The 13,066-nt window shown below is 47.6% G+C and overlaps 1 protein-coding gene across 1 annotated transcript in view; it reads right to left on the bottom strand.

Moving 5' to 3' along the window:
• ahnak (AHNAK nucleoprotein) overlaps window positions 1-4,279 on the bottom strand; it is a 50,660-nt gene extending 46,381 nt beyond the window's left edge. Inside the window, exon 1 of the mRNA XM_066718848.1 lies at window positions 3,955-4,279. The gene's annotated coding sequence lies outside the window, so the exon portion shown is untranslated. The remainder of the gene's footprint in view (window positions 1-3,954) is intronic.
• Between the last annotated feature and the right edge of the window lie 8,787 nt (window positions 4,280-13,066).

Here is a 13,066-nt window from a genome sequence, read left to right on the forward strand (position 1 = left end):
CGATCAGATTATAAAACCCTGGTGAAGGATTTCATTAAAAGCACTGGGAGATAAGACGCAAAAAAAACAGGAGATTGGAGGAGGCAGGTATTGTGTGCTAAACTGGTTTCGTCTCCCGATTAATGCCTGCTCTCTCTCCAGGTAGATTTATCTTTGTAGTGGGGAGTGTACTGACATATAAGTGCAGTTTAACCATCAGTATTGATCAGACAAAATAAATCAGTGGATAGCATTGTCTGGGCATCAGAGCGTCAATGCTATACTGAATAAGGGGGTGGGGGGGGGGTTCAATTTATCTTGACATAATAGGCCCTGCTGGCATCAGGACTGAAGTTTAGCGGGAACTGCAAACATGACTGGAAGGGGCCCAACTTGAATGGACCCCAACCCTGTGAGCAGAACTGATCCGCTTTACAGTGGAGCTACGCAGGAGGCAGCTGGCTGAGAGGGGGATGTTGGCAACTAGTGCTCCTTTCCCACCTCTGTGAGAGTGTGAAGCCAATTTTAACCTCGGCTATTGCCCCACTCCGGTTCCTTGATGCCCCCTGACGCAACTCGCCAAGCAATTTAATCCTCAGCCTCCACTCCCCCACTCTCCCCCAGCTCTGAACAGCAGGTGGGCCTAAGTCCGCGATCTGCACACCTTGTCCTTGGGACGTTTTGTGGCCTCAGCCCTCGGAGGCTGCAGGTCTCATTCATCAGGGCTAACAATGCCCATAACTGCGTCACAAGCAAACAAGTACAAGCTGGGTTGCGAGACAAGCAGAGGGGGCCTCCTCTCTGTCCCGTCTTGGTGCGTCCTGCAGTGAGGTTTCCGATCCCTGGGTACCAGCGATGGTTAGAGAGGTCTATAAATCATATATGCAGGAGCACCAGCAATGCCTGAGGTCAACAGCTCCAGATCCTGATCACACTTTCACACTGTTCGCTGTCTGGGTTGTCTTTTTCTTGATAGCCACAGTGACTACATTTAATATTATATAATATATAGCACTGTTCTGTGCAAGACTGCCTTAAAATACAGTTTGGATGTTTTGTTTGTAGATGCATGGCAGGTCTATACAACGCCTGGTTTAAACCAACAACAAGAAACGAATCGAAAAACAACAAGGCGAATAAACAAACTAAACCGCGAGTGTACGCTGCAGAGGCCGATCTGACTTGCAGCGCCTCAGTGGAGTGGCTGCAACCGGCCAGTTGTGCGAGGTTTGACGTTGGCGTTATCTCGCTGGCACAGCTGGCTGCCAGGCTGGTGTGTGGGTGCACGCTGAGGCTGTTAAACGCACTCTGGTGAAGAAGAGTGAAGAAGAAGAAGAAGAAGAAGAAGAAGAAGAAGAAAGACGCCGAGGAGGGGAGGAATGGGCGCGGTGGCAGCATTGTGTCAGCATGCACGACAGTGATTGTACTACAGGAGAGTAGGGTGTGGCGGGGGGAGGGGAAGGGGAGAGGGAGAGAGGAGAACGGATTTATCTTGAAGAATTGCTTGAAAACCCAAGTACTTAATGCACAGCAGTTGAACGAAGTCAAGAACAGCAACATCAATAATATATATATATACTATATATTATATATATAAATGGCACATCCACGTTGTTTGCTTTAGTAAACTCCACGCCCAATGAACATGTGTCAGAATGTATCCTAAAGCATGTCAGGAAGGAGAGAGAAAATGCAACAGTAAGAAAAAGACAGAAAAAGAAATAGGAATATGCACTGTAAACCCGAAAACTATGAAACGCAAGGAAAACTACTTTTAAAGTTAACTGCGCAACGGGATCGTGTAACTACGACATGTTGTAACACGCAAACGCTGCCAGGCTGCAGGAGAGCCTCCAACATATTAATAAAATAAAATAAATAAATGCATTAAAAATGACGGGAAAACATACAGAAGTGTGAATAGAAGGTGATTTGAGGACTTTAACTACCTGGCTGTAGTATATAACTGAATATATAACTTTATAATATCGCCCCTCAGAATGCTTTCTTACGCACAACACAACTTTTACGATGGCTTTCTTTCCGAAGTAAAAAATAAAATAAAAAAAATCGCTTCTCTCCTCTCCTCAAAAACCTGGTTTCAATTAGTCAGTGTTTCCAAACCCACTGCATTCCTTTCTCCCCCTCCTCTCTCTCTCCTCCCCCCTCCCGCTCCCTCTCCCTCTATCTCTCTCTCTCTCTTTCGCTCGCTCACTCCCCACACCCTGGCGAAGATCCCCGGTTGAGCAAAACGGAGTAAATTTAAGGAAAGAGAACCCCCCCCCCCCCCCCCCCTCCACTAAAAAAAAAAAAAAACTCCACCCATTTGGAAGCGTTCAGGAAAGTTTTGCAAGTACGGAGAGGGAGAGGGAGAGTGGAGGAGGGGGTACAGGGCGAGAGACAGACAGTTTCTCAGCAAGAGCTTTCACTTGCAAACTTATACAAACGAGGCGCAAGCACCGAGAACGGGTAAGCGATGGCCCAGGAGCCACGTTGGTTTAGTGAATAACCCCCCTTCCTGCCAAGCAGACCCGGTGCCGCCCCGCGCAGTCCGGTGCCCCGTGTGAACCGACCCCCTGCCCACCGTTAAGTACCCCCGTCCTCTACCTGGTCAAACCAACAAGTACAATAAACAGCACGTTCTCGACGTCTCCTATGCGTTATTTCTCTTGTGTGTGTTTTTTTCCTCCGACTTCTATTTGTTTATTTGGTTTTGCGAAGCCGTGGCGTGCTGCCAACAGATGTAGGAGAGAGAGAGAGAGAGAGAGAGAGAGAGAGGGAGGAAGAACTATCCACACCCAAAACACACAGCGTAGATGCCGAGACATTGGCACGGGCTGTGTAATAAGTTTTGCACTGAACGTTGTTTCAAGAGTAAATCGTTCAATGTAAAAAGCACAAGTATACCACCATAACATATATTGTCCTCAGTTACAGTGTATATTTTAAATACACACATATATACACAGTGTAGAATACAGTATTTCTGAGGACTATGTTAGCCAAAGCGCGTCTCTGGACTGGGCAGGGCAGCAGCCATCCACGTTGCAGACGGGAGCACACTTAAAACATATGTTTGGGCTTCTTCTTATGTACGATTGATTTGCAAATAATTATCCGGGCTATGGAATAACTCAGTTTAGCGTGAATGGGCAACTTCCCTCGGAGCGCACTTAATTAAAGTCACCATGGTTCGTATCAATAGTAAATGTTTGTGTTGGTACTCATGCTTTGATCTAGTCCGGTCACAGAGACTCTCCCCCAGTCTCTAATCTCCCCTGCAACCCCATTCCAAGCACCGAAGGACACCAATGAATAAAGTGCTGATTAAAACCCCCAACTGCAAAATGCAAACAGGTAAACTAACAGGAAAAACGCGCAACCCCAAGAGGTTGGCAATGTGAGGGACAGCGGAGTAAAAACAACCTTTTTGAAATTATTATTATTTTAAATTCCCGTTATTTTATTTTAAAGCAATTTGGTTCTGCGCAATAAATGCAAAGGGGAAAAAAAGTACTCCCAAGTCAACAGACACACACCCACTTTCCCGTTCTTCCAAGTTACACAACCAATATTATGTATTTATTTATTTATTTATTTATGTGGTGCACACAAGCTGCTCCAAGTCACGCAGAGCTTTTGCACACTGCGAATGCACACATGCAGACAAAGTTGGAGCAGACATGTAGATTACATGTACACGCACACGAACACAGTGCAGCGACAGAATATCGACCAGGCATAAATCTCAGGCGGTGGATCTACCATCACTGTGTCTACATGGGCTCCCCTGAGCTGGCAAGACCCCCGGGCACAAGCAATTTGCTCCTTCCAACATAAAACTCGCAGATCAACCAACCCACCAACCCCATAGCATGAATGGGAATCGTTGATTAAAAATAATAATAATAATAATAATAATAATAATAATAATAATATCAATAACATTAGTAATAATGTCAATTTTCTGCTTACCTGCGTGCAGCCACCAGTTGCCAAAAGTTTAGCAATTCGGTCTTCGCATCCTTCTCCTACTGTCTCCTCTCGGACGGATTGGGACAGACCCAACCCCGCAAAAAAAAACAAAAAAAAAAGTAAAACAAAAAAAAGTTTTTAAAAGTTTCTTGCGTGTGCTTTTCTTTTTGCCTCGACTCAGATTTTTAATTCTCCAGACTTCACTTTTTCTCTCTCTTTTCTTTTCTTTTCTCTCTCTCTCTCTCTCTCTATTTCTCTCTCTCTCTTTCCGCAGGTCTGTGCGGCTGTAAACTCCGGGCTGTGCAGTGGAGAATGGCAGCGGTGTTAAAGGGCTGGGTTCTTGTATTGCATAGAAAGAGAGAGAGAGAGAGAGAGAGAGAGAGAGAGAGAGAGAGAGAGAGAGAGAGAGAGAGAGAGAGAGGGAGGGGGCAGCTGGATATAGGGAGTGGCCGGGTGGCTTTTTGGAACAGTACAGTACAGCGCAGCGCACACGCAACACCACAAACCCGACTGAGGCGCAGTGGGTGAGCCGTCCAGACCTCCCCAACTCACTTTCTCTCTCTAACAGCTTCACAGTCCAGGCAAAGTAGCTTGTCTTGTCTTCAGCATGATTCCTGCCAGCCGCCACTTCGGTTTTGCATCGTGAATGGATCCGGGCGTGTGTTGTGTCATAGCTAAACATCTCTCTCCCGTGTTAGCTGGAGACGTCGTGCCAGCCTTCACTTCATAAGACAACCAGAATACCCCACCACTTCCACAAACATCCTCAGTGGGTTGAGGTGTGTGGGCGGGCAAAAATAAAAGTCTTTTTACCAAAAATAAACATACAAAAGCAAAAGCATGTAAAATATTGATAAAGTTGTTGTTGTTGTTGTTGTTTAATATATTTGAAATGTAAGCCATTGGCCCGTCGCTGACCGCTACAGCGCGCGCAAGGCCTTCACGAGGAGCAGGGGCAGCTCACGCTCTATGCCAGGGAACACTTTAATTGGGAGAAAAGGCAAATTACTCTCACAGTCCTGGCCCTCTTAACCCATACAGTAAAAGGGGAATGAACCTTTTTACAGGGGGAGCACTGTCTCCCAGCATTTGCGCCGAGCGTGAGGTGGTAGTAAATAGGCTTAAAAGACAAACGCTTTTGGTCTCCTGTTCCACATTGTTAAAGTCTTCATGTTTTAATAGCAAGGCAGAACCTGGGGGCCTACTGCACTTCGACATCCGGTTGACTCTGCTGGCGGCCCTTCTTGTCTGTAGTTAAAACAAGAGAACAAACAAACAAAAAGGATGATTAACCTTTTACGAGGGTTAAACCTGAGGAGGATGTCATCACATTGCGACGCACGCCCCCACCGGTCCCTCGATTGACCTCGACAGACAGCGGCGTCTCTGGTAAGAGCACCCCACGGTCTACCAAGGGCTGACCACGACAGCTGTTTTACACAGGCAGTATATTTAAGGGGAGTTAACCGTTTGTTTCCACGTGCTTTTAAACAGGACCCTGACCAGTGTTTACCTTGTGAGGTGGGGGAGGGGGAGTGCAGGATCCTCAGAGACTGCTAGACTGTCCCTGTTCCTGTCCATCTCTCTCTCTCTCTCTTTGTCACACTCACATCCACCCTCCCACCCATTCAAACAATAGACTTCACCTCACTTCACTTCTCTCCCTGTGTTCTGCTCTCTGCCACACCCCACACTGCCTGGTCACAGTGCAGACAGCATGGCTGAGGCATGCGGAGGAGGCTTTACACTGCTCTGTCTCCGAACACTGCAGGCTGAAGAGACACAGTCCAGTACAGCAGGGTCTCCAGCCCTGGTCCTGGAAAGCTCAGGTATCAGTCACTCCAGCCCCAACTCTCAATTCCTCAATCAAACCAATCAAGAGAAGACTTTTAATGGACAATATAATGAAGCGGCATTGATGGGAGAGAAAAAAGCCCCCCTCACCCCCCTCACCCCCCTCACCCCCTACCCTCCTCCCAGAAGTGCGATCAGAGGTGCGATGTGTAATTTCAGCAGGGCCTCGAACGCTGGCTGGCTGCTGGGAATCAGTGACTGAGGATTCCTGTCCTTGACCCCCTGCGTGTTTCTCAGGGCGGCACTTTAAAAATAACCTGAACACTATCCCCTCCATGTGACCCACACACAGGCATATATACAAACACACTCACACAGACACACACACAGACATATACCCTCACAAAAACACATTCGTACGCACTCATACGGACACACAGACACACTCATACGTGCACACACACTAACAGACCCACAAACACACTCAACAGACACACATACATACATACGTGCACACATGTACACATTCACTCACATAGACACACACACTCACACACATCTACCACATGTTAAAATATATATATTTTTTGCCATACGGGGTAATGGCTCGACCGCTTTGTTCACAGCTTTCGATCGGACCCTCCAGGTGTGTTCAGGTGTGGCCTTTGTTAGAGGCCACCCCTGTCAAATATGCAAAGTGTGGTTTTCAATTCATAATGGGGGAGGAAGTCAGCCTGAAAGGATTTTTAGGCCAGAAACTGTGCGATCCCCCAGCAGTTGGTGGTTTTTCGGCACAGGGCTCCGCTAAGCAAAAAATGAATACATAAACTTGTTTGGGAATTTTTATGTGCTGGAGAAGTGAGTCAGCCAGGCCGGTCAGCGTGACGAATGGCAGAGCAAGCAGAGACAAAATCCCGACAATTCCAGCCAGCAACCCCCCCCCAGCTTCACAATGGGAGCACAGACACCGCCAGAGGGAGGAGGCAGGGGAGAGGAGATGGGGCTTTAATCTGCAAACTAAACTGAACATCACAGCAGATCCAAGTCTCTCTCCCTCTCTCTCTTTCTGTTTCTCTCTTTGGGGACTATAGTATAGTATAGGGTCCAGACTGGAGCCAGTGCTGTGGGGACTATAGTATAGTATAGGGGCCCAGACTGGAGCCAGCGCTGTGGGGACTATAGTATAGTATAGGGGCCCAGACTGGAGCCAGCGCTGTGGGGACTATAGTATAGTATAGGGGCCCAGACTGGAGCCAGCGCTGTGGGGACTATAGTATAGTATAGGGGCCAGACTGGAGCCAGCGCTGTGGGGACTATAGTATAGTATAGGGGCCCAGACTGGAGCCAGCACTGTGGGGACTATAGTATAGGGGCCAGACTGGAGCCAGCGCTGTGGGGACTATAGTATAGTATAGGGGCCAGACTGGAGCCAGTGCTGTGGTAACTATAGTATAGTATAGGGGCCCAGACTGGAGCCAGCGCTGTGGGGACTATAGTATAGTATAGGGGCCAGACTGGAGCCAGCGCTGTGGGGACTATAGTATAGTATAGGGGCCAGACTGGAGCCAGCGCTGTGGGGACTATAGTATAGTATAGGGGCCAGACTGGAGCCAGCGCTGTGGGGACTATAGTATAGTATAGTAGCCAGACTGGAGCCAGTGCTGTGGGGACTATAGTATAGTATAGTATAGGGTCCAGACTGGAACCAGCGCTGTGGGGACTATAGTATAGTATAGTATAGGGTCCAGACTGGAACCAGCACTGTGGGGACTATAGTATAGTATAGGGGCCAGACTGGAACCAGCGCTGTGGGGACTGTAGTATAGTATAGGGGCCAGACTGGAGCCAGCGCTGTGGGGACTATAGTATAGTATAGGGGCCAGACTGGAGCCAGCGCTGTGGGGACTATAGTATAGTATAGGGGCCAGACTGGAGCCAGCGCTGTGGGGACTATAGTATAGTATAGGGGCCAGACTGGAGCCAGCGCTGTGGGGACTACAGTATAGTATAGGGGCCCAGACTGGAGCCAGCGCTGTGGGGACTATAGTATAGTATAGGGGCCAGACTGGAGTTCCCTACTGCCCCCCTGCCCACTCCTCCCCCTCCCCACTGCAGGCTGCTGTTGAGGGAGCAGTAGATGTTTATTAATTGATTATCCCTCTCTCTCTCTCTTTCTCTCTCTTTCTCTCTCCCTGCGCTCCCTCTGCCTTGTCATAGCGACTCAGGGTGCACACGGACCAGGTTGTCACTCCCCTGTTTGATCAGCAGGGAGAGAAACAAAAAACCAACATCACAGATGGCAGAACGGGCCTGAGTCAGGGATACAGGGCTGGGTTGGACCGGGGGCTGATAGGGCTTTATTTTTTGCTGTCACCTTTATCTAAAGTGACTCACTTTTTACTAGCAACTGAAAACAGGGCATGGGTCACGTGTTGTAGAGGCAGCTCAGCTCAACCCAATCCAATGCAGCCCCAGCCAGCCCAAAAGTGCAGTGTATCCCAGTTCCATAACAGTCAGTAAGCAGGGTGTGCTCACTTGTTTTGGGTGGTGCAGGTTCATTGTTATTGGGTCATGAGATTTGGAGTTGTTCAACGCAACATTTTTGATCGACTGTGATAAATCTCACACCAAAAGCACTGAGCAGCCTCCAAAATACCTCTAGCAAAGGGGGGCTAGGGGAGTCGAGGGCCACCCCTGAGCAGAAGCCATTCCTGAGTGAAAGTCTTACTCACTGTATCTCCCTACCCCCCATGTCTGATAATCTCACACACACACACACACTCCCATCAGAGAATCCCACTCCCCCGGCATCCTGCTCTCTGTCATGCTGTTTGCTGAAATCAATTCTGTTCAAATTGGAGCCAGCTTCTACCCCAACAGTCTGCCAGCATACTAGATATGTATTATTACCATAATTTACTGTATTAAACTTCCATAAGGGCAGGCAGGCAGGCAGGCAGGCAGGCAGGCAGACAGACAGACAGAGAGACAGGCAGGCAGGCAGGGAGTGGGTGAATAAAATGGTGTGGGGTGGGAAGGGGTTGGAGGGTCCTAATAAAAGGGCCACCCCCTCCCTTCATGTCAGTCAGCGCTGGGCCTTCCTGGGTGTCCTTATCTGTGTGTCTTTTTCCCCGGTTTCAAAATACACACACAGGGCAGCAGCACTGAGCAAACATGCAGACGCCCTGACACACCCCAGCCACCCTGGTCCAATATCGCCATGCTATGATCCTTAGGTTTCTCATTTGTATTATTATTATTGATTTCTTGATAGCCCCGCTCAGGGCGACTGACAGCAGTGACACAAAATACCTCTCTCTGACCGAGGTACGAGACAGGACGTGCAGTGGAGTACAGTGCCCGGCACCCGGCCGCTTGCAAGTCGTCCGAGATCAGTAGGTGTGTGATCGTTGCAGCAGTGTTGTGTGAGAAGGGGGCAGGGCAGAGCCCAACAGCAGAGCGTACAGAAGCACATACTGTCAGAGGATAACAGCGCAGGAATGTCTGGCTGGTCCGCTGGGACTGACCCTGCAGTGACAGTGCTGGACAGTACTGAACAATCCCTGCAACCATAGGGAACTCCTTGTAGCCTCTGCAAAAATGTGAGTGTGTGTGTGTCTGTGTGAGTGTGTGTTTAACAGTGACTGATTGGACAGAGGGTGTGTGCACATGATTGTAGAGTGAGTCAGTACCATGATGACTGGAGTGTGATCCCACAACATTACAGCACAGAGAGGGAGGGAGCTGGAGAGGGAGAGGGAGGGAGAGGGACGAGGGTGGCGTGTGCAAGCAGAGAGGGCGGAGGGAAGGCAGGGAGGAGAGAGACACCAGGGGGGTCCTGTGACTGAGCTCTGGCACGGTGGTGGTGGGGTGGGCTTGGGATGGAACCGAAGCCAACAGTGTTTTTCATAAATAAATTGAAGCAGATGAAACAGGTTATAGGAGAGAGATGAAAACTCTTTCTTTTGGCAGAGTGTGCATGTGTATGCATTTGTGTGTGTCAGTGTGTGTCTGTGCATGAGAACATGTATATGTTTATGTGTGTTTGTCAGTGTATGTGTGTGTGTGTGTGTGTGTCTGTGCATGTATATGTTTCTGTGTGTATGTGTCAGCATTTGTGTGTGCGTGTGTGTCTGTGTGTGTGACTGTGCAGTATTAGTAGAGCTGTGCAGTCTTCTGTAGGTGGCTAGGACTATCAGTCTGGACAGAATCGGGCTTCAATCTGCATCCTCTCACGGTGTCCTCTGGGCCTAGTCTGGCCTGGCTCTCTGTGACTCGGAGGCTATAGTAGTCTCTGCTGTTCAGAGCCGGTCCAGCCTCATGTCTCCCATGGCTCCGGGCTACTTCAATGAGATGCCAGTTTGACATTGTTCTGTTTTGGCTCACTGCTCGGGCTGTTGGTTTAATGGCATCAATTTCATGATGACAGTGTGCGCTGGTGCAGCGTGGGGGGGATCCTCTGGGCTACTGTTTATGCTTCTGTCTCAGTGTTTCTCTGTCTGTCTGTCTCAATCTCTGTCTGTGTGGAAGGAGATAGCATCAGAGCTGAGTTCTGTCCTGAGGTTAGGAACTCTGCCCATTCAATATTTTCAACACTGTACTATACTATATACTATGCCATGCGATACTAAATTATACTACACTGTACTGTATACTACTATACTGTGCTGTGCTTTACTACACTGTACTGTACCATACTATATGGTTCTATAACTGCAGCACACTAAACTTTACTGCATTATTAAACTGTACACTACCATATTATGTTGCAGTGCACAATGCTATACTATACTGCACTGTTCTATACTACACTATACTATACTGTGCTATTTCCCTGCATATATAAAGGGGGTTGTGGTACAATAGAAAGCTGGGGTATAGGGACCTGCGTCTACAGGGGACTGGGTCTACAGGGGACTGGGTCTACAGCGGACTGGGTCTACAGGGGACTGGGTCTACAGCGGACTGGGTCTACAGGGGACTGGGTCTACAGCGGACTGGGTCTACAGCGGACTGGGTCTACAGCGGACTGGGTCTACAGCGGACTGGGTCTATAGGGGACTCAGGTGGACACAACACCTTTCTAATCTACTTCTCCTAGCTTTTGCCTTTTTATTTTTTTTATGAAGTAGCTTGAAGCCGATGATGAAACACACAGACACAACTCTCTCTCACACACACCGGCCCCTCCTCTCCTGCAGGCGCTGTCAGCTCCCCGCTCACCTGGCGCAGAAAGGATCAGAGCTGCGCTGCGGCGCCCGGGGCGCCTATGACTTCTCCTCATTACCGCAATTATGCTTATTGTCGGGGAAAGGCGCAGAATAAGCAATAGCAGTAGGAACGGCAGCACTGTTTCATTACAGTAGCGGGTGAAGCAGTATCAGTATCTTGAATTAAGTTTTAATAACTGCCGAGGTACAGGTCACAACACGACTGGGTTTGATCGTGAATTTTAAGTAAATAGCAGGACGAGCAGCACTGGCGGAGAAAGGGCCCAGTCATTGGGGCTAATGAAAGAGGTCGCAGTGCTTTCATTGGAAGCGGCAGCAGGACGTGCCTCCTGACACTTTGTTGCGCTCAAAAATACTGTAGCAAACTGCGGATACGGTTGTAGAGGTTGTGGCATGTATTCATCGAAGCGGTAATTGACACAAAACACATTTATTATTATTTATTACTATTCATTTATTGGCAGAGGACTTTCAGATTACACAAGCACCACTAAGGTGCAGCAATATAACAGTCAAATTAAGCACTAGAACAATGTACAGTATAATAATTCCAAAAGGGCAGTTATTAAAAAAGCATACATCCCATTTCAAAGTTGTTCGATTGTAGAAATTGTGGCTTTTGGACACTTACACTATAACATTGGGCAGGGACGCAAAGGTATAATAGCAGGTTTAACTCAACTTTATGGTTTAAAAACCCAACTGGCATTTTAGAGCCTGCCTCATTATTGTATGCAGGTCCGTGTGTGTCTGCATATCTGAATGTTACAGCTGTTTGTGGAGTTAACGAATTTGTTAAAAAGAAAGAGACAAGACTGAAATGGTTTGTAAAAGGGAAACCAGCCATGGTGGTAAGAACTACCCGTTTCATTATTTCTGTTTGTTGTAGGGGCTCTGCGTTGTGCAGGGGTTGTGCGCTTCTAAAACACGGCACTGCATATATATGAGCAGACAGATTCCGCGCTACTTAAATGATTAAAATACAAAATAATGTCACGACGCAGAAATCCCCAGCGTGTGTACACTGTAGTTTAAGACGCATGGATGCTTGATGAAATGATTTTAAAACGATGTATGGAGTCCAGCATGCTTTGACTTTGAATTGGCACAAAGGTTATTGCGTGCTGTTGCTTTGGAACGGCTTCCCATCCAACTCCAAATTAAATCCAAAGGACGTAAGTTAATTAGACGTTTCCAACAGTGTAGGAATGTCACATTTGTATAGAGTATCTGTGAAAACGGTGATATAAATTAAGAACACATCTATCTATGCATAAACACGGTGCGGATAAGATGAGGAGTTTTCATTTGCCATTAAATCAAGAGTAACTATACTAACAGCACCTTGTTACACTAATAGGGCCTATATTTGTACTGAATTGCCACAGGTGACGATTAGGACTACACTGAAACAAGCAGACTAAAACACTACGTTTGCCAAGTAGTTACTTTTTCTAGCTCCGTTATCACCGCCAGTTATAATTACTAACTGCATTAAACGGCCAATTCCAACAACACGTGTCATGGAGTGGAGTGCAGGCTTGAAAGAGTGCGCAGAAGGAGTCATGTCTATCTCTATGAAAGATCAGTGTGATAATATGAAAAACAGGTTTCACACGTTTTTCCGTTAATGCGGTTGTATGGATTGTGTGCACGTTTACTATTCTGCAGATATTCAGTTTGCTGAATTTGTGAACGCCGGGGGATGCGTTCCTGAACGCCCCCGTGTAAATTGAAACCCTGTCACTGGAAACTGTCTGCGGACAAGAGGAGAGCAGGGATGAGAGAACCTGATTTTATAATACTATACAATTAAAACATCGAAATCATGGGATTAATAACAATATTTTAAACACATTTCGCAGAGTGCAGCGTTGAGCACAGCCAACCCCCACACTGAAATCCCTGATCAGTTCATGAAAGCAATTGCGCTGCTCGACATTGCCTGTTCGTACTAGTATTAACGGTCACTTCATTTTATATAAACATCCCATCTTAATTAAGCACTGGAAGTATAGGCCTATGATTCTTTAGTGCACACCTTGCCTGTCAATATTCTTGGGCTGTCTGGTGTGAATCGCTCTCTT

This window comes from Amia ocellicauda, chromosome 12 (genome assembly GCF_036373705.1).
Source record: "Amia ocellicauda isolate fAmiCal2 chromosome 12, fAmiCal2.hap1, whole genome shotgun sequence".
Taxonomy (NCBI): Eukaryota; Metazoa; Chordata; class Actinopteri; order Amiiformes; family Amiidae; genus Amia; species Amia ocellicauda.